General features: G+C 45.8%; 1 protein-coding gene across 1 annotated transcript in view; it reads right to left on the bottom strand.

Moving 5' to 3' along the window:
- The window catches only part of CHLSN (cholesin), a 344,029-nt gene that overhangs the window by 21,533 nt on the left and 301,327 nt on the right, over positions 1–21,169 (bottom strand). The gene's annotated exons all lie outside the window — the stretch shown is intronic.

The following is a 21,169-nucleotide window of genomic DNA, read 5'->3' on the forward strand; positions in this document are numbered from 1 at the left end:
ATCCTGTGTCTACACATATGATATGGGAGTGGGGGAAAACTTTGTAGGGTATATCACCAGTATGGCTGCCATCTTGGATGCAACTCTAATTTTTTAATTGGGAATGTAGTCATGTGACATATCAAACAGATGCAGAATTTCATAAGAAACACAGGTGTCTTCGTTTTAACATATCTTTATTCATTCTCGAGTATTAAATAAGTTTTCTTTTGATATCTGGAGAATGAAGCACGTGCTATTGCAGATGATTTCAACCAACATCACCCAAATAGGCCACCCATTAATACTGTAAGTGCAGTTGCCAAACTCCTTGACAAATTTAAAGAAACCAAATCAGTTGCAGATAAACAAAAAAGTGGACGACCAAAAATTGTTACAGATGAAGCAACAAGTGCTGTCCCGGCATCATTTTCAAAGAGCCCACAACATAGCACTCGTCGTCTGTCTCATGAATGTGGGATTAGTCGTACGGCCGTTTTTAGAATTTTGTCTACACTGGGTCACACAGCAACTTCAACTGAGCCCTCATTTTCTACACCAGGTATTGTTTAGTGATGAAGCTAAATTTCTTCGCCAATGGTGACAAACAAACGGAACCACACTGGATGGAGGCCTGTAGGGTTGCAGTCTCAGAAAAACAGTTGGTATGGTGTGGTTTGTGGGATACTCGTATTGTGGGACCATTCTTCAATGATGGAACATTAACAGCATCACATTACAAGAAGTTGTTATGGTGCGTACATACGGTACGATAAAAATGAACGATAACAATATCGTTATCATTAATTTTTGTGTGCCTTCCAACCCTCAAGCGACCAGCGATGCGCGGGCATGTATGGACGATAACGATATCGTCCGTCAGCCGTGCATGCAGGCCAACCTGGTCGATATCGTCCAGGTTACATAGGGACCCGCGATCACGCTGGCCCGTCGTTGGTGGGTTGGTGGTGTGCTGGATGATCGATAGGATTTATCGCAGCTTTTTTCTCTCAGCCCCTGAGCAGGAGAAAAGTGTGGGAAAATCCCTATTTTAAGGTAAAAATGTTGGGACCTGGTTCAGAACCTCATGGACATCTGTTTACGAGTGTACCCGCAAATATTAAGTATCCCCCGAATGTACCACAGTGGGGCTGCAGCAGATATCTCCATAACTGCTGAGGTCCCTCTATTTCCTACACCAGCCACAGCTCCCATATGTTTGTATGGGTCTGCAAAGCTGTAAGGCTTACCAAGCTGAAGATAGCGTTAGCCCGCTGATTACAAGAATCACTGAGTACTGTAGGTAAATAGATACAAACATACCTGGCATCATCCCCTATTTTCATTTAAATGACGGAAGCCTGTGCGTAGTGTACCCTGGTACAGAAGCTTCATATGTTCTAAGTATGCATGAAAATACATCATGGAAAGCCTGATGGCCCTTCAGAGTAAGAATGGACAGGCCTGTAAACGGCATTTGTAAATAAGCCTTCCTGGGTTTCCTTTTTGCAAGCACTTTGCCAAAGAGAGCTTTTAAACTGTGTCAAATTGTCTGGAAAAGTGGCTATACAAAGCCTGGCTCTATCCTAAGAGCAGAACATGTGTCTGCTTTATGAGTTCCAGACTGCCTCTATCTCAAACAGCCCCTTCTCCATAAACTGGAAATGGAGCGTTAAGCACAATGTAAGATGTCGCGTGACTATACAATGCTTCCATGTGTGCAGTTAGGAAGAGAAAACAGACAGTGGATATTTTAGGTACCTGTACTCAGCACTCAGTAATGTACAATGCTCAGCTGAGTAACAGTTGGGTGACCATGTCTTTGTTAGTACTACTGTACAGCAATGATGGAAAGGAATACTACGAAATATAAAAAAACAAAACAAGCTGCTTAAACTTTATAAATTGCTGAACTGCAGATTCAATTGTATGTTACAAATGTAACATGACTAGTGTAGGTAATACAGTGGAGGAACATCTATATAATTCCTCAAGGACATATAACCCTGTCCTGCTGTGCGTCTGTAGAATAACATGCTTAACATGCTAATAGGTGGGCGAAGTTGTAGATTTGGTAAAGTTGGCATATAAAACACAATGACATTCCTATATTCCTGAAATATACAGCCATGACCAAAAGTTTTGAGAATGACATAAGTATTGGTTTTCACAAAGTCTGCTGCTTCAGTTTTTATGATGGCAATTTGCATAGACTCCAGAATGTCATGAAGAGTGATCAGATGAATTGCAATTAATTGTAAAGTCCCTCTTTGCCATGACAATGAACTTAGGGCCTGATTCAGAGCCGGACGCTATTTGCGCTCTCTCGTTCAGAAAAAAGGGGTGGCTATTCAAATGAACCGTTCGCTCTTTGAGGTCTGTTCACGCCTCGAACGAGCGAACAAAACTTGCAGTCGTTTTTTGGAAAACTACGCCCCCTGGCCGCTCGCATCCTACGTCATGTCCGCTGTTTATTAGATTAATCGAGTACATCGACCAGCGTATGAACTGCTTGCTATTCTTGTGGTTGGTTTTTCCTACCACAATCTTGCGAGCACTTCTGACTATAAAACACAGTGATGTGGTCAATGACGCTGCTGTATTAATTATGCACACCCATAAAAAGCCCGTTTTGACCTTTAAGCACGCCTGCGTTCTGATCTCCACTCCCCGTTTACAAGCACCTTCCCCTGTTACCACCACATACGCCTCCTCCTGTCACTCAAAATAGCAGGCATTCGCTATTTAGCGAACTAACGATTTTCGGCCTCACTGACTGGTTCGCGCATGCGTATTACGATCCGTACGCATGCGCAGTGGTGCAAACATCGCTCGGAACGAACGAGCGGCCGCTTACGAGCGGCTCTGAATCAGGCCTTTAATCCCAAAACATTTCCACTGTATTTCAGCCCGGCCACAAAAGGACCAGCTGACATCATGTCAGTGATTCTCTCATTAACACAGGTGAGAGTGTTAACGAGGACAAGGCTGGAGATCACTCTGTCATGCTGATTGAGTTAGAATAACAGACTGCAACTTCAAAGGAGGGTGGAGCTTTAAATAATTTTTCTTCCTCTGTTAATCATGGTTAGGCAAGGATATTGCTGCTGGTAAGATTGCACCTAAATCAACCATTTATCGGAACATCAAGAACTTCAAGGAGAGAGGTTCAATAGTTGTGCAGGCTTCAGGGCACACAAGAACATTCAGCAAGCGCCAGGACCATCTCCTAAAGTTGATTCAGCTGCGGGATCGGGGCACCACCAATGCAGAGCTTGCTCGGGAGTGGCAGCAGGCAGGTGTGAATGCATCTTCACGCACAGTGAGGTGAAGACTTTTGGAGGATGGCCTTGTGTCAAGAAGGGCTGCAAAGAAGTCACTTCTCTCCAGGAAAAACATCAGGGACAGACAGATATTCTGCAAAAGGTACAGGGATTGGACTGCTAAGGACTGGGGTAAAGTTATTTTCTATGATGAATCCCCTTTCAGATTGTTTGGGGCATCTGGAAAAACTCTTCTCCGGAGAAGGAAAGGTGAGTGCTGCCATCAGTCCTGTGTCATTCCAACCTTTGTTTGGTTTCCTGTTGATTGTCAAGCAATTTTTAAAGTGAAAAAAGAAGGAAATATTTTTTTTTTGTTCTATAAGATTCCAGTTTCAAAATGAATAATGCTGTGTTGTCTAACAAGGCAGCGTCTTGAGAAATGGTATTTATTTTGTGTAGTCATGTGTTTTAAGTGTAGTGTCTACAGCCAACAGTAAAGCATCCTGAGACCATTCATGTGTGGGGTTGCTTCTCAGCCAAGGGAGTGGGCTAACTCACAATTTTGCCTAAGAACACAGCCATGAATAAAGAATGGTACCAAAACATCCTCCAAGAACAACTTCTCACCAACCATCCAAGAACAGTTTATTGATGAACAATGCCTTTTCCAGCATGATGAAGCACCTTGCCATAAGGCAAAAGTGATAACTAAGTGGCTTGGGGAACAAAACATCGCAATTTTGGGTCCATGGCCAGGAAACTCCCCAGACCTTAATCCTATTGATAACTTCTGGTCAACCCTCAAGAAGCGGGTGGACAAACAAAAACCCACAAATTCTGACAAACTCCAAGCATTGATTAGACAAGAATGGGCGGCCATCAGTCAGTCAGTATGTGGCCCAGAAGTTGACTGACAGCATGCCAGGGTGAATTGCAGAGGTCTTGAAAAAGAAGGGTCAACATTGCAAATATTGAGTCTTTGCATAAACTTAATGTAATTGTCAATACAAGCCTTTGACACTTATAAAATGCTTGTAATTTTACTTCAGTATACCATAGTAACATCTGACAAAAAGGGTGTAAAAACACTGAAGCAGCAAACTTTGTGAAAACCAATACTTGTGTCATTCTCAAAACTTTTGGCCACAGCTGTATATTTAGATATAGACGTACAGAGGCATTAAGGGTGTACGGGAGGAAATTCTCCCCAAAGCCATTGCTGATACACTCGGTAAAGCCTTTCATTATATTTTGGACATTGTCATTCTCAAAACTTTTGCCCATGGCTGTAGTAGTTCTCTCAGGCAAAGGAGGACGTAGAACCAGATGCTTGAGAATATTATACCATATTTCTCTTAAATCAGAATTACCATTACTCAGTATGTTTTCAGTGGAGCCCTGGGAACTGCATGTGAAACAGTTTTTCCTGGGGCTCATCCATGTCTGTTGCTATATCCCCCACAAATCTATTTTGCTATCATTAAAATGGTGGCGGATGTCTCCATGACTGCAGCTCGTTAGTGGTTTGAGTACACAGCCCTCAGCTATTGGTCAGGGACATGTGACAAACAATGGCCAGCAGGGAGCAGTTCTTGGGATTCCAGCGAGTGGTATCCTGGGTAGTTTTTTTTTTTTCACCCTGAGAGTACAGCAAAAAATATCCCTGGGCAAATTTTTAGCCCTGGGACTTTCTGCACTTTAAATTCATATAACCAAAAAAAAAAAAAGTATCTATAACATTAATAAATATTTCTAAAAGTTGCATCTGCCCAGTAATATTTATAAATATAGCATACGCCAGGATCCTAATTTAGTTCCTTGTGATGCTAACCAAAGGAGGTGCTTGGGTCACAGAGGAGTTAGCATGTTATCTATTTTCAAGTGTCAACACTTATGAAGTGTGCGCCACTGCATCCAGTTTAGTAAGCTGCCCTTAGAGTGCGATTGTCGCCTACACACAGTAGAGCAGCCTTTTTTTTCTTTTAGAATGTAGCCTTTCATTTCACTGGGAGACAAAAGCGGTTAATCAGGCAGCGATGTCACTAGTTCCAGCTGAATGGATAGGCTGCATTCCCATGAATATTGCTCCAGTCCAGCCCACAACAAAGGCCGTCTCTAGTTTGTGTATGCAGATATTCAATTACACTGTGCTATTTACCTGAACCTATTTCTCAAAAGGGAACTTTTTTCCTTTCATATTACCAGGCAACAAAAATGTCATTTGCAAATTGATCATGTGTCTGTGAAATCCCTGTCATTCTTATGAGAAATCTGGTCATTCTGTGGGTAATTCAGAGGGGAACACAGTCTTTATGGTAATGTCATGGGCAATAGGGCATCCTATTGAGACACTCACCAGCTGCAGCACGATTTTGCCAATGTGCGTACAAAGACGCACTATCGGCGCACCATCGGCCGGGTCTGCCAGACATTTCACCTCCCTATGGCAGGAGCAGAATGTCCAACCTACTGTGGCTGCTGTCAGTGCAACCACATCTTTAAATGCAGTCGCTCACACTGAGCCTCCTGCGATTGGTAGCCACCCCCTGTTACCACCCATCCAAATTACATGGATATCCATGCAATCTCGATCGGCATCTCTGTGCCGTTAACATCGTAGTGCACGCGCAGAGCGGACCGGACACACACGCGCACAGGTAAACCATTGGACATAAGCTTCCCTGAGTCCACCTCTGAATCAAACCCCCCTCTGTGTTTTCATTCAGTCTTACACATTTTGCCTCTTGGGTTCTCTATTACTTAATTCTAGCTGCCTGAATTCTCCTATTTCCACAGCTGGGGCTGATGTGGCCAGGCCATTGCACAATCTAACTACAGAATTTGGAACCTGGCCACAAACCAAACCAAGGTCAGCCGCCTTAGAGGAAAAACTGGATGTTCTCTTAAAATAAGACAAGAGCGCCAGGAAGTACAGAGGTGACCAGACATGACCCGTCCAAAATCACCGTTTTTTTTCTTCACAGAAGCTAGAACTGGGCCATTTTATACCCGTTATATCAAATTGGGCAGAGTGCGTAATGAAAGCTTTCAGATGTGTTTTGCAGATGGAGCAGTGCACCTGTGCGGTCTGGGGATATAAAGCAAAGAATGACACAGGAACCAGGGATTCATTACACATCCTGTAGCTTTTCACAATACTCCTGAATGCAGTTTTGTTAAACTGCTTAGAAACACATAATGATAGTATGGAATAGAATAACAAGGCTCTGCAGATATTAAATGAAAGCCAGGAATGTGAGCAGGAATTTCTGAGTAGTGTTCAGTCTGTTCTTCCTGTTATTACACAACATTGGTTTCAGAGAAGCAAATGCGCGTCAGGAATTACGTAACCAGAATTTCCAGCATCCACATATTACCAGCACATTGCAGTAGAATAGGGAATAGAACCAAGGAAACATGTAAATGAAATCAGTGATGACATATATTTTATTAAAGGGAATGAATGTATCCTGTCACCACGTTAGCTAATGACAGAGACCAGGCACACAAGACAAACAGAGGGAGAGTGGAGAGCTTTGTACTGTTAGAGAAAGTGGAAAGAGACAATATGGGGCCCGTTTGCACAGGTGTGATAATAAACAAACCTCTGCTGGTATAGTAACAGTAAAAATAACAATTCTTTGTGGGTCTGTTTAACTGCTGTAAACTAATTAAGTAGCGGTAATTGCTATTTACTTATGTGCTGACTTAAGGACAAGACTGGATAAAAATATTGTTTAAACTAAAGGGACAAATGGCTGACAAACAGCAAAGTTGCTGGGACAGTGCAGCTGGGCAGAGAAACATCAACCGGCTGAGGGTGTGAGTTTTGTAATGGGTGTAACTATAATGAGACAGCAAATTGAAAGGAATGTACAAAATGGCAATTTTCCCCTCACTGTCGCTCGATCTAATAATGCTTAATAATTACAGTATTTGTATTTTATAGAGCACACAAACCTTGCTGTTGGTAGTCTGTGTAAGGGACAAGAAGGGTGCCATTTTGTTTACCACCTCAAGCAGCAAAATGGCTAGGCACACCCACATGTGGAGAGTACATTGCCAGCTGGCATGACCCATTGACAAAGTTATTATAGTTATTAAAAACCTTAAAACCGTTTATACTAATCTGTGGTATCTCCAATATAAGTTTTACTGAATGGAACAGAAAATCTGAGACTTAATTTGTCAAATCAAACACAAAACAGATGGTCAAGCGCATCTTAAAGTCTGCACTACAACAGGGAGGAATTCCAGCTGTTGTTTTGAAATGAAAGAACTTTGTCATCTTACTAGTGTTCTAGTGAAGTCACGTCTGTCTCCCACATGGAACGTGCCACTCATTTCCTCACTGGCACCATGGGACCACTTACAGTACTGAATGTGCAGGTTCGTGACCATGTGGTGCCAGTTACAGTGCTAGGTCAGTCTGTCTTTAAATAGTAACCTACCATCTAAAACCTTATTGCGCAACCCGTACCGATTTTCTTAGGAAAACAAACACGGCCTCAGCAGATGTTTCACATTTGCAGAACTCTCCTGACTTGCATGTTTATTACTTAACCAAAACCATCCAGGAATTTAAATTAAAAATCCGATCATACCTAGTTTATTGCATCCCATCTGCTGGAAGGTTATTTACTTTTTTCTTCCTTTTGCTTTATTAAGTACTTTACTGGCATTGTGTCTATTTTTCCTCCCAGACAATTTAGTCTCCCCCCTTTCCCTCCCCCAAGATAGGACATACAGTACTTTTTTGCATGATCAGTCTAATAGAAATGGCCCCTACTACACTGTGATAAGGCTGCAATGTGGTAATGCTTCTAAACAATAAATTAAAAATACTGTTTTTCCTGTAGGCAGGGTCACTAGGTGAAACTGATTCTTGTGCCTGTATATAGCTATTTTCACTCAATGCTATATATTTGGATAGTTTACATCAGTGAGGTCAATGGCTGGGGAGGCACACATGGAGATGGGTATGAGTGCTGGTGGCCCGTCTCACCCCCTACTCAATGTAACTCTCCCCTCACTTCAACTAAGCTTCAGTGTCCATTGATGCTCCTAACTGCATCACTGTGTCTTCATTTGCTGCTGAGCCACCATCTCTAAACACTGCAGTGCACTTCCTGGTCACATGACACATACAAGGTGTCCATTAGTGTTCAAGGCACGCTCCCCATATTCAGTGGCATGCCTCTCTATTAGCTCTCTTTCTGTGCAGCTTACTTCTCGTGGTGTGACATCGCCCCCAGCTCTGCAAGCAGTGTCTGACTATACAGAACCAAGGCTGAGCTGTTGCTGCTTCATCTCTTGTCTCCCTGCAGTCCCAGGGAGCTCCACAAAGCTGGTGAGTGTTAACTATAAAAATTATTATAATAAACAAAAGATGTTTATAAGTTATAAATATCTTCTTTGTATTTTCTTATCATTTTTATATCAACTCTCTGGAGTATGACAAGAGAGGCTTTGTCTAACCCAGACTGCACATCCCTGTTTTACGTATACCAGATATACAGCTGGGGGTGCCCTATGTCAAAGAGAATTTTCTTAATACTATCGGTCAGTTGAACAGGGTGTCCTTTTAAGTATTACGAAGAAATAAGGGATTTAGTACCCGCACAAGAGCAGTTCAATTCTTTACTTATTATATACTGCACCCATACATATGATCTAGTAAATATTTTTATACTTGATTTCTCATGGGGGGATGCGCCCTAGAATAAAATATGAGATATGGTAAGAACTTACCCTTGTTATCTCTATTTCTACGAAGTCCATAGGGTTCCACAGGATACCTTGGGGGTATAGGTGTGACGTCAGTCGCTGGGCACCAAAGAGTTAAGCTTTTCAGCCTCCCAGGATGCACTAGGGTCCCCCTCCTATACCCCGCCCCCGAGCCAAGGCACCTCAGTTAGTTATCAAGCCATAGGCCGGAGGAGGAGAAGGAAGAGAGAGAAAAAAGATCTGGACACATACAAGAATCACATTCTCACCAGAGGGAGACGGAAAACCGGTGACCAGAGCAAAGCCCATCTGCAGCACAGGTGCGACAGGGCGGGAGTCCTGTGGAACCCTATGGACTTCGTAGAAATAGAGATAACAAGGGTAAGTTCTTACCATATCTCATATTTTCTACTTCAGGGTCCATAGGGTATCCACAGGATACCTTGGGGATGTCCCAAAGCAGTATCCTTTAAGGGTGGGGTCGCTCCTGTGCAGAAAAGAGAATCCGCCGCCCGAAGGAAGCATCCTGAGAGGCGAAGGTGTCAAACCTGTAATACCTCACGAAGGTATGGACAGAGGACCACGTAGCAGCCTTGCAGATCTGAACTGCCGAGGCACCACGTCGAGCTGCCCACGAAGGACCCACAGACCTAGTGGAATGAGCCTTCAGAGAAGGTGGGACCGGTAGGCCTTCATGAAGATAAGCTTCAGAAATAGCCATACGGATCCAGGCTGCCAAAGTTTGCTTTGAAGCAGGCCAACCCTTTTTACGGAAGCCATAGAGGACAAACAAAGCGTCCGACTTCCTAAACGAAGAAGTGCGGTCAACATAAGTCCTTAAGGCCCGCACAACATCCAAAGAGGCCTCACCCACGGAAAGACCCGGTGAGTTAAAGGCCGGAACAACTATTTCCTCGTTAACATGAAACTGGGAAACAACTTTGGGAAGAAACTCGGGCCGAGTGCGGAGCACTGCCCTGTTCCCATGAAAAACCAAGAAAGGGGGTCTACAAGAAAGAGCCCCTAACTCAGAAACACGTCTGGCCGAAGCAATGGCCAGAAGGAAAACAGTCTTAGCTGTTAGCCATTTAATATCCACTGAGCCCAGTGGTTCAAACGGCGGTCCTTGGAGAGCCCTCAGGACCACAGCCAAATCCCAAGGCGCCACAGGTGGAACAAAGGGCAGCTGAATACGGAGAACACCCTGCATAAAGGTGCGCACATCCGGGATTGTAGCAATCCTACGGTGAAACCAGACAGATAGGGCCGAAACCTGTACCTTCAAAGAAGCAAGGCGAAGCCCATGATCTAGTCCCGCTTGCAGGAAGGCGAGAATCCGAGACAGACGAAACTCCCGCGGTGCATAACCTCTCGGTCGACACCACTGGAAGAACGTATGCCACACGCGATGGTATATCCTCGCGGAAGACGGTTTCCGAGCTCGTAACATGGTACGCACCACAGAGCTGGAAAACCCCCGGGACCTCAGCATGGCCGTCTCAACAGCCACGCCGTCAAAGACAGCCGAGTCAGGTCCGGGTGAAGGCAAGGACCCTGAGACAGAAGGTCCGGTCGTAGCGGCAACCGCAGAGGACTGTCCACGGACAGACCCTGAAGGTCTGAGAACCAGTGCCGTCTGGGCCAAGCGGGAGCTATCAACAGGAGCGTCCCTCCTTCCTGTTTGAATTTCCGGATTACCCGTGGAAGAAGGGAGACCGGAGGGAACAGGTATGCGAACCGGAACGTCCACCGGACAGACAGAGCATCCACCAGAGACGCCCCTTCGTCTCATGTGCGAGACCCGTACACCGGCAACTTGTTGTTGTGCCGGGACGCCATGAGGTCGATTTCTGGAAGACCCCACCTGTCCACCAGTAGTTGAAAAACGTCCGGGTGCAGGGACCATTCCCCTGGATGAACGTCCTGGAGACTTAGAAAGTCCGCCACCCAATTTAGCACTCCCGGGATGAAGACCGCTGATATGGCCGGAAGAATGCGCTCCGCCCAAACCAGGATCCGAGAGACCTCTACGAGAGCCGCCCGACTGCGAGTTCCTCCTTGCCTGTTTATGTAGGCCACGGTGGTAGCGTTGTCCGACTGGACCTGCACCGGGTGACCCTGGAGAAACCGCTGTGCCTGCAGGAGAGCATTGAAGACCGCACGGAGTTCCAAGATATTTATTGGAAGCTCCGCTTCTGTCGGCGTCCACCTGCCCTGGAACAAGTGTGGACCCGAAACTGCTCCCCAGCCCCGAAGACTGGCGTCCGTTGTCAACAGGACCCAATTTGGAACCCAGAACGGACGTCCCTTGTTGAGGTGGGTCGTCTGTAACCACCACGCAAGGGACAGGCGAACCTCCGGGGTGAGCACAATCGTCTGGGACTTCAGAGACTGAGGCAGCCCGTTCCACTTGGACAGGATCAGGTGCTGCAGAGGTCTGGAGTGAAACTGGGCGTATTCCACCATGTCGAACACCGACACCATGGAGCCCAGTAACCTCATCGCCGAGTGTAAGGACACCCGGCGGCTGTGCAGGCAACTGCGCACCCTTGACTGTAAAGCAGAGATCTTGTCCTCCGTCACGAAGATCCTTTGCTGTCCCGAGTCCAATAAGGCTCCAAGATGCAGAATCCTCCGAGACGGGATTAGAGTGGACTTCTGCCAGTTGATTAGCCAGCCGTGCCGTTGCAGCAGTGCAATGGTCAGGTCCAAGTGGCGTAACAGGAGCTCTGGAGATCCTGCCACCAATAACAGGTCGTCCAAATACGGCAACATGCGGACTACCTGCAGCCGCAGAGAAGCCGCCATGACCGCCATCACCTTGGTGAAAACACGTGGTGCTGTTGCCAGGCCAAAAGGTAACGCCCAAAACTGGAAGTGGTCGCTGCGGATTGCAAACCTGAGGAACTGTTGATGGCGCAAAAGAATAGGGACATGCAGGTAAGCGTCCTGTATGTCCAATGACACCATGTAGTCCCCAGGTTCCAGCGCCAGAATGATGGACCGTAGGGTCTCCATCCGAAACTTCGGGACCCGCAAAGACTTGTTGAGTGCTTTGAGGTTGAGAATCGGACGATATGACCCATTGGGTTTCTGTACCAAAAATAGATTTGAATAGAAACCCTGGCCCCTCTGGGAGAATGGAACAGGCACTATAACTCCAGCCTGGAGCATAGTGTGCAATACCTTCCGCAGCCTTGTTCCGGTCTGATGGTAGACCCGTGGTGAAGAAGCGAGCCGGGGGTCTGTGCCGGAAGGAGAGGGCGTATCCGTGGGAAACCACCTCCAGAACCCAAGTGTCTGTCGTAGTGGTCGACCAACACTGGGCGAACTGTAGCAGGCGGCCTCCCACCCTGGGATCCCCCAAAGGGAGACCCGGACCGTCAGGCCGCAGGCTTGTCATCTGGCTTGGGGGCCGGACGTCTGGTACTCCATGCCTGCTTCCGGGGCTTGACCGATTTCTTAGGGCCAGCCTGTCGAGGAAACGACTGTGGTTTGGCCCTGCCCTGGGCCCTAGATGACCGAAAGGACGATGGTCCAGAACCAGAAGGAACAGCGGCCGACGGGAGACAAGCAGATTTGGCTGCCGCCAGCGTGGCCACAATCTTATCCAGATCCGGACCGAAGAGAACTTCTCCGGTAAACGGCAACGCTTCCAGACCTTTCTTGGAATCTGCGTCCGCCTTCCAGGATCGCAGCCACAAGGTGCGACGAGCAGCTACCGCTGCTGAAGAAATTCTAGACACCAGAGTACTAATGTCTAGAGCCGCCTCGTTGATGTAGGTGGCCGAATCACGGAGATTGCCAATCAACTCCGCCTGTTCGGCCGGACAGTCGGATTCAAAAGAAGCCTCTAATGAATCCGCCCAGCGCTCCATCGCTCTGGCAACCCAGCAAATGGCCATAGCCGGCCGTGCTGCCCCCCCTGCAAGGGAATAAGCGGACTTCAGGCAGATTTCTACCTTGCGGTCCGTAGCATCCTTAAGGGAGGACATGGATGGCATCGGCAATGTGGCACTACGGACAAGACGGGTCACGTGAGAATCCACCTGTGGAGGGGATTCCCACTTAGCAAAATAATTATCCGCGAACGGATAAGCCACCGCCAGGTGTCTCTGCGGCTGGTATCTTTTGCCAGGTTGTTTCCACGCCTCCTCTAAATGGTCCACCAACTGACCCGAAAGAGGAAAGACTGTGGCATCGCCCTTCACATCTTTGAAAAAGGCATACTTAGATTTAGCCGCTGGGGGAACTTCGTCCTCAATCACCAAGGCTGTGCGGACCGCCCGAATAAGTCCAGGAATATATACTTTGGACTTAGCATCAGCGTCCTTAGTATGGAGAGGTTCCTGATCGTAAGGATCCAGAATCTCCCCATCATCAGACGTCCCTTCGTCATCCTCATAAGGAGCGGACAGAGACGCCACCGGCCTTTTATGAGGCCGCATCACAGACTCCCCTTGCAACACATCCGACAAGTGCTGTACAGAACTCGTCAGGGAGTTAACCCACGCTGGCTCCTGAGAACCCGGGAGCGGGGAAATAGGGAGACTGTGGGGTACCACCAATTGTCGTGGGAACCCCTGCATGGGTGACGACACCACAGACTGCTGGGACAAACCCATCGGAGTAAACGTGGGCTGCGGAGCTAACTGGCCCACTAAAGCTGTTAACGCCTGAGCGAAACAAGCCCAGGGCGGCTCCTGTACCGGTGCTAGGCTTTAGCAGAAAGAACAGACAGCGCTAGCACAGTCACATACAATGCAGAGAAATAACAATTCCTGCACTAACAGCGCTGATCACTCAACTACACAGACACAGGGCCTGGTAGGACACAGCGCTGCATACACAGACCTGAGCCACAGCGGAGGAGAGGTATGCGGGGGGACCCAGACCACGATGCTTCCGTCCAGCGCTTCCAGCAGCGTTCACCATGCGTTCTGGAGAAGATGGCCGCCGAGGAGCAGAGAGGAGGCTGGCCTGGGGGAGGAGCGCTGCCACAGGACCAGTCGGCAGCATGCAGAGAGGGCTGTGTGCAGCGGGGGAGGCGCCGGCTGTGAGACAGGGAAGGCGCGCTCCCCTGGCATGCATTTAACCCCTGGGACACCGCAGCGCTACCGCTCTGCTGCGGTCCGCTGTCCCAGGGGGTAGTGGAAAGCACAGGTTGGTCGCCTGGCTCCATGCTGCAGCCAGTCCCCAGGGAGCCCCCTGCCTGGGGACTTAGGACCATGTGACCAGCGGGGACCCACCGCGGGACCCCGCTGCTTACCTTTGTCCCCCTTGGATCCGGCCATGGTCCGGAACATCTGGGGTCACCGCTAGCTGTGACCCCAGATGCTCACCAGCATCCCCGGATCGGTACCGGCGTTCTGGTACCGGCGGGGGTGTAGGGAAGACAGCATGGACGTCAGGACTGACTGTCCATGCTGTACATCCAGATGTGCAGCCACAGCTGCACTGAAGAAAGCTTCAGGGGCTCTTCTAGCCCCCACTCCGACAGGTGCACCCGACGCCGGCCGGGCACCAAACTAAACTGAGGTGCCTTGGCTCGGGGGCGGGGTATAGGAGGGGGACCCTAGTGCATCCTGGGAGGCTGAAAAGCTTAACTCTATGGTGCCCAGCGACTGACGTCACACCTATACCCCCAAGGTATCCTGTGGAACCCTATGGACCCTGAAGTAGAAATATCACATGCAAGAAAGAGAGGTAGTATTATAAAGTGGGGAACTCAAAAGCAGTAGCTCCTAAAATTTAACCTTTAGTACATAAATTAAAAGCAAATTAGAAAAACAAAATGTGAAGTGATATGTACTTGTAACATGTATGTTATATTGTCAGTTAAAAAATGGACACCTCAAATATAGGGTATTCACCCCAGTCCTTGGAATGTGGGACTTGAGCTAGAATGCAGCTTTGGTATTAGAGGTGTATTATTATCCAGGTCAATGATCAACCTCAATTAATTGGTGGATACCTCTCCAAATCCTCTATACCTGAAAATTCACTACTATTCGCTAGTGGCTCTTATATATTCTGAATCCTGCTGGTTACTAGAATGAAAATGATATGTAACTTCACATAGTGACTATTTTTTCTGTTACAAAGATGCTGATATGTGGGCAACTGGGATCAATCTCCCAAGAACAAGTATACAAACATTCAACAATAAGACCCAGATCGAAATTCTACCCACAACACTTAAAAGAATCCTTTATCAACAAAAATTAGTAACAAAGGACATAGAGATGATGGGAGCTAAGAAAAACACAATAAGAACATAACCAAAGCTGAAGAAGTAGCCATGAAAGAACTTAGTGAAAACAAGAACCTTGTCAATAAACCAGCTGATAAGGGAGGAGGGATAGTGCTACTTGACAAATCAGACTACGAAGCAGAATCTAACAGGATTCTGAATGACGAACAAACTTACGAAATCTTAACTGGAGATCCAACAAACAGATATCAAGATATACTCAAGAAACTTTTGAAGGGGGGACAGGACAAAGGCATTCTCAACAAACATGAATTTGATTTCTTAGTTAACAAAGAACTAATGATACCTGGACTCTATTATCTCCCGAATGTTCATAAACACTGCACAAAACCCCCGGGCAGACCCATAATATCAGGGATTAATTCCCTAACATCAAACTTGTCATCCCACATTGATCATTATCTACAACCCTATGTCAAGGAGCAAAAATCCTATTTGAGAGATATGACTGACATAATACTCAACATACAAAATATTGAATTGAATGAAGACAACTGGCTCTGCACAAGTGACGTGACCTCACTGTACTCAATTATTAACCATGAACAGGGACTAGAAGCAGTGCGTCACTTCCTGAAGGAAGACACCAACATGAAAGAGCAAGCACGCTTTTTAGAACAAGGTATACAACATATACTTCACCACAATTACGTTTGGTACAACAACAGTTTCTATAGACAAACCACCGGGACCAAATTTGCCCCAAGCTATGCCAATCTCTTTTTTAGTAAGTGGGAAATTGACACCATCTGGACCCAGCATAGCTTTGGGGCAAATTTGGTCCTCTGGAAACGTTTCATTGATGACGTATTCTTCATATGGAAGGGGAATGAAGAAACATTACAAGAATTCATCAAATACATAAACAATAAAAACAAGAATTTGGTCTTCACCACTGATTTCAGCAAAACCACAGTAAATTTTCTTGACATCACCATATTCATAGAAGGGAAAGAGATCAACACTAAGACGTACCATAAACCTGCTGATGTCAATAGCTATATTGCCTCCAACAGTGGATACCATCCCAGTTGCTTAGGCAATATTCCCATAAATCAATTCCGAAGAATCAAAAGAAACTGCTCAAAACAGTCAGATTTTGAGAGACAAGTGACAGAAATGAAAACATAATTCATCGAGAAACACTACGGCCAAGCAAAAGTAGATAAAGCACTGAGAGAAGCCTCAAAATTAGAGAGGGACACACTTCTACAAGTCAACAAGAATAAATACAAATAACTGAACAAAAGGGATCAAATTAGATTCATCACAGAATATAGCCAGGATGCTCCAAAACTCCAGGCTATCTTGAAAAAACACTGGCACATACTATTAGGGGATGAGATATTGAATGAATACTGCCATCAAAACCACCAATAACCTACAGAAAAGCACCAGATCTGAAAAAGAAATTAGTCACTAACCATATCAAGAAAACTGAATCTACACAAACTAAACTATTTGGAGCAAAGCCACAAAATGGTTTCTACTATTGCGGGACCTGCACAAGTTGCAGAACAATGAACATCACTACCAAATGCCTCCAAACATTTGTATCGAATACAACCAAAAGAGAATATAAACTTGAAGAACACATCACCTGTGAAAGTAAAGGAATAATATACCTAGCAGAATGCCCTTGTGGCTATCAATACGTGGGGAGAATAGTAAGGAAATTAAAAACAAGAATGGCAGAGCATTTAAACAACATTCGGAAAGGTCTTGAGAGCCACAGTCTCTCGAACCACTTCAAGAACCAACACAACAGCAATCCACGACTGCTTAAAGTAATAGGTATCAAACAAGTAAAAGCTAACTGGAGAGGTGGAAACTTTGACCATCAGATCTGTAAGGAAGAACTGAAATGGATATTCAATTTAAAAACATTTGAACCTGCAGGTTTAATAATAGACAATGAAGTTAAAACAGTTATCACAAATTAAAATTAAACATGATAAATACAAGATGTAACAGCACACCACACAAAATTATGAGTGTATGTAATATATGAGAAATGCACAATTAGAAGAGGAATTAACTCTCAAACACCGCTCCCACCGTTCAGATCAACCAACCAAACAGAAGGGACATTTATTTACTCATCTTTATCCTTATTTCTATTTTTAATTACTACTGTTATCATTATTTGTATTTTTATTACTTATTTCATTCTTACTTCCATTCTATATTTTTATTAATATTTATCCGTATTTAATTTACCTAAGTGTTATACACGTGTCATTTAAGACCTAATTCCTAATATTTTCTCTGATACCTTGATTTGTATAGTCATATGTCTCTACAGGGATGCAATATGTTCCCTTATTATTCTTTTCAACAACTTTATCACCTAATAGACCTTGGCTAAAGAAATACATATCATCCATCCAATTGAACTAATGCTTAGGGTTCCACGCAACGCGAGCATTATAACGTCACATCCCCATGACAACAGAGACTCCCTTCAATTATGTGACGCTATAGGAGGCAGTGATAAAAGAAATTCCCCCTGGCACCTCATACCACATCCCTGAAGATTATTTGCCCGCTACGCGTCGGAGCTGATTCAATACTTTCAATTGTTTTCCTTGTCCGGCACAGTCTGACAGTCTGTATCATATGATTTGAATGTGCATTCTAGGTTTCTATCCTATAAGTAAATTTATTTTGGGAAACATGTATATTGTTTAAGTGCATTATATTTACTATAGAACCATTTTCCCTGGTTGAGCGCGGGGACTTCCCCTTATGTACACTGTATGTTTACAAATAAGTTTTTGTACATGATGCTTATGATTATAGGTTGATTAATAGAATATTTTATATATTTTTCAATAAAGAAGGTATTTTACTTATAAGTATATGTAATTAATTTAACCACTATAGCGCTGATTATATTTTCCTTGTCTTATTACATGAGCGATGGCCTACATATTACACCAGCAGTGACCAGAACATTACACTGAAGCTCTTCAAGTTGTACCAACAGTGTGAAACACATTTATCCAGAATGTACCAGCAGTGGCAACACAGTGTGCATTATTGTACAGGATGTGCCCAGTACATTTAGCCAGCATGAGACAAACATGTATGTAACAAGTACAATAGTTAAGCAGACACAGTGACCTATTCAGCTGAACTCTCTCTGGGGAGGGGGGGGGGGGTACTCAATTAGGTGCGGGATTTTTCAGATTTTGAGCACGTCCAGAGTATGACAGATTTTTCCTAATATCCATTATTTTTAGGAAAAATGGTCGGAAAATATTCTGGGACCCGGCGGCAGCCTCGCCTAATGACCAATTAAGCCATTAGAAGTTTCCAATTATATTAATTAGTCCTTACTCACCTTCCGAAGTGGTGTCTTCTGCAGCAGGGTGAGTATCTGAGTGTGTGTGAGTGTTTGTGTGTACCCCATGAAGGTATTTCCAGTGTAGCCAGTGCTGGGAGAACTACAGTACATCTCACATTACATCTCCCAGCAGCCCCCTCCCCAGTGATGGGGAGGCCACCGGGGGCCGCAGAGACTACCAGACAGGTGAGTATAATTTATTTTATTTTTTGTACATGCCACAAGGTTTTCAGCTCTGAAAACCCCACTACCACTTTTTTTTTTTAAATTGGATACCGCGGGTATCAGGTGTACGCGTACCCGCGGTAATACAAAATTGGGCGCGAGTGGGGCAAGGTTTTTTACCTCGCCCCCCCAATTGAATATGCCCCTCTGCCTCACTCTCTAACTTGCTCACCATGTTTATGAATTACAAACAAACAATGCTGCCACCACACTGCCAATGATAATCACAAAAAAGAATAAGATTAGTACTGCACAGGTGCTGTCTTCTATGTTGAACCTTTGGAAGTAGAATATATGGTCTTATAATTTACCCACTGATGGAGCAAGCCACCCTGGGAGTTATGTATAAGTTATTAGAAAATTAGTACCGCCTAATAAATCTGTAAAGTGTATCTCATATGATAAATCCATCAATGGAATATACATTTATATAGCTAGAGATGACGGGCCTGATTCTTAGTTACACGCTTCTCTTTTCATGGATGCAAATAATGAGTACAGAGCATACAGAGCATGCATACTGTAGAAGTGAATTTACACATTTTTGCATAACTATGAGTGGTTCAGACGGATCTTTGCCGGATCTCACTTTGCATGAAATGGGCATTACTGGGTGGCGTCCTTGCAAACGCTCTCAGGAGATCTCTGTGGAGTGTCACGGAAGAACCGTGCTATTCCGTGTCCTGCACGGAGAAGAGAAGCCTATTTCTGATGGATCTCTTGGTCACCCAGCATGGTGTTGGTCTAAGTGCAGATACTAATGGTTACATTTGAGGCCGCAAAACAGTGGGCAGAGCGGCTTCCCCTATGTAAACTCACTTTAGTCCTGTAGAAACTTGCATTAAGCATAAGGTAGTAACTCTGGCTTCCATGCAGGGGCGGGGGAGAGAGCCCGTGTGCAGAGACTGTGTCAGCCCTCTTTTCTCTGGCAGTGGAGTAGACTCTGGCTAGGGGCCAGAATCCACTGCGCACGTGCAGGCCTCAGGGAAAATGGCACCTGCACCTTATACCTGAGGACATCTCTACTGCGCATGTGCAGGTCTCAGGGAAAATGGCACCTGCACCTTATTCCTGAGGACATCTTTTTCTGCACATGTGCAGGTCTCAGGGAAAATGGCACCTGCACCTTATTCCTGAGGACATCTCTACTGCGCATGTGCAGGTCTCAGGGAAAATGGCACCTGCATCTTATTCCTGAGGTCATCTCTACTGCGCATGTGCAGGTCTCAGGGAAAATGGCACCTTTACCTCATACCCGAGAACAACTCTACTGATCATGTACAGGTCTCGGTGAAAATGGTACCTGCACCTTATACCCGAGGACATCTCTACTGCGCATGTGCAGGTCTCAGGGAAAATGGCACCTGCACCTTATACCCGAGTACAGCTCTACTGAGCATGTGCAGGTCTCAGGGAAAATGGCACCTGCACCTTATTCCTAAGGACATCTCTACTGCGCATGTTAAGGTCTCAAGGAAAATGGCACCTGCACCTTATACCCGAGGACATCTCTACTGCGCATGTGCAGCTCTCAGGGAAAATGGCGCCTGCACCTTATACCCGAGGATCTCTCTACTGCGCATGTGCAGGGATCAGGGAAAATGGCACGTGCACCTTATTCCTGAGGACATTTCTACCAAGCATGTGCAGGTCTCAGGGAAAATGGCACCTGCACTTTTTTCCGAGGACATCTCTCCCGAGCATGTGCAGGTCTCAGGTAAAATGGCACCTGCACCTTATTCCTGAGGACTTCTCTACTGCGCATGTGCAGGTCTCAAGGAAAATGGCACGTGCACCTTATTCCCAAGGACATCTCTACTACACATGTGCAGGTCTCAGGGAAAATGGCACCTGCACCTTTTCCCTGAGACCTGGACATCTCTACTGCGCATGTGCAACTATCAGGGAAAATGGCACATGCACCTTACACCCGAGGACATCTCTACTGCGCATGTGCAGCTCTCAGGGAAAATGGCACCTGCATCTTATTCCTGAGGACATCTCTCCCGAGCATGTGCAGATTTCAGGTAAAATGGCACCTGCACCTTATACCCGAGGACATCTCTACTGCGCACGTACAGCTCTCAGGAAAAATGGCCCCTGCACCTTATACCCGAGGACATCTCTACTGCGCATGTGCAGCTCTCAGGGAAAATGGCACCTGCACCTTATACCCGAGGATCTCTCTACTGCGCATGTGCAGGGAACAGGGAAAATGGCACCTGCACCTTATTCCTGAGGATATCTCTACTGCGCATGTGCATTGATCAAGGAAAATGGCACCTGCACCAAATACCCGAGGACATCTCTACTGCGCATGTGCAGCTCTCAGGGAAAATGGTGCCTGCACCT

Source organism: Taudactylus pleione, unplaced genomic scaffold, assembly GCF_031769625.1.
Source record: "Taudactylus pleione unplaced genomic scaffold, aTauple2 ptg000032l, whole genome shotgun sequence".
Lineage (NCBI taxonomy): Eukaryota > Metazoa > Chordata > Amphibia > Anura > Myobatrachidae > Taudactylus > Taudactylus pleione.